The following is a 1,094-nucleotide window of genomic DNA, read 5'->3' as shown; positions in this document are numbered from 1 at the left end:
CGCTCCAGTCCGCTCCAGTCCGCTCCAGCCCGCCCGCGCGCGCCCTGCGGCACGGCATCAGCTCCAGCGCGAGCTGCGTCCGCTCCAGTCCGCTCTGCCTGCGCACCGCTCGTGTAACCGTGTAACCGGGATGAATTAAGGACAACGAGTTCCGGTTCGCTGTGCGGTAATACGCGCTGCAAGACGGAAGTAGTAGTGCCTGCCTGAGGTGGTATAGGGGGAGGTGGTGTGTGGGGGAGAGAGGGAGAGAGAGGGAGAGAGAGGGAGGGAGAGAGAGGGAGAGAGAGAGAGAGAGAGGGAGAGACAGAGAGAGAGAGAGAGAGAGGGGGGGGGGTATAGAGTAAGATAGAGTCCTCACTAGCTGGCTTCGCCGAGTTGCGGCTGAGCGCGAGATAGAGGAACCAGCCCAATAATCCTGTCGTCGTGGCTGAGGGAGAGACAGGGGAGGGGGAGAGAGAATGCTGTCCCTCGCACGGGCCCATCTCCTCCTCCTCCGCACTTCACAGCACCACACCGCCTATCAGCGGTTGTGGGCCGGCTACTGTGTTGTAGGTAGGTCTGGTCGTCGGATAACGAAAACGTGTCCGCCCAATACCTCCGCCGGGTAATGAGACACTCTGATTAATTCTTCAAGAGCCGAGCGGCGCGCGCGTGCCAAGTGGGCTGGGCAGTGAACCTTTGCACCGCAGACGCTTGAATGTTGGGCGGCCCGCGAGCAGAACGAGCAGGCCAAGGGGGTCTTATTTTTGACCTTCGATACTTCGATAAACCCCGTTTTAAAAAAACTTCAACCAAAAAAAATTGAGGGAACTTTCAGCGCTTTCCGATGAAGTATTTTTGCGAAAAAACTTTTATTGAATTCCAATTGAAGTTCACGAACTAGAATATGACATTTCGTTGAACTTCAGCCCGGAGGTTCATGAACTTCGACTCATATTTCCCATGACGGACGGCGCGCGCTGCGGAGGGCTGGGCCGGCGGATCGCTCGCGGCTCTTTGTCCGCGCGGCGCAGCACTGCAGCAGGCAGCCTTCGTGGACAAGAGACCTTGCCGCTCATGACGCTTCGCGAGCCGCGCGCAGCCCCCTCCCCCCC

At 58.6% G+C, this 1,094-nt stretch overlaps 1 protein-coding gene across 1 annotated transcript in view; it reads left to right on the top strand.

The window, feature by feature from the left end:
- Positions 1 to 1,094, top strand: part of LOC127750637 (tudor-interacting repair regulator protein-like) — a 10,943-nt gene that overhangs the window by 9,140 nt on the left and 709 nt on the right. The window lies entirely within an intron of this gene.

Source organism: Frankliniella occidentalis, unplaced genomic scaffold (genome assembly GCF_000697945.3).
Source record: "Frankliniella occidentalis isolate FOCC.00 unplaced genomic scaffold, Focc_3.1 Scaffold225, whole genome shotgun sequence".
Classification (NCBI taxonomy): Eukaryota; Metazoa; Arthropoda; class Insecta; order Thysanoptera; family Thripidae; genus Frankliniella; species Frankliniella occidentalis.
The sequence above is the reverse complement of the archived record's forward strand: the minus strand, read 5'-3'. Positions and strand labels throughout refer to the sequence as shown.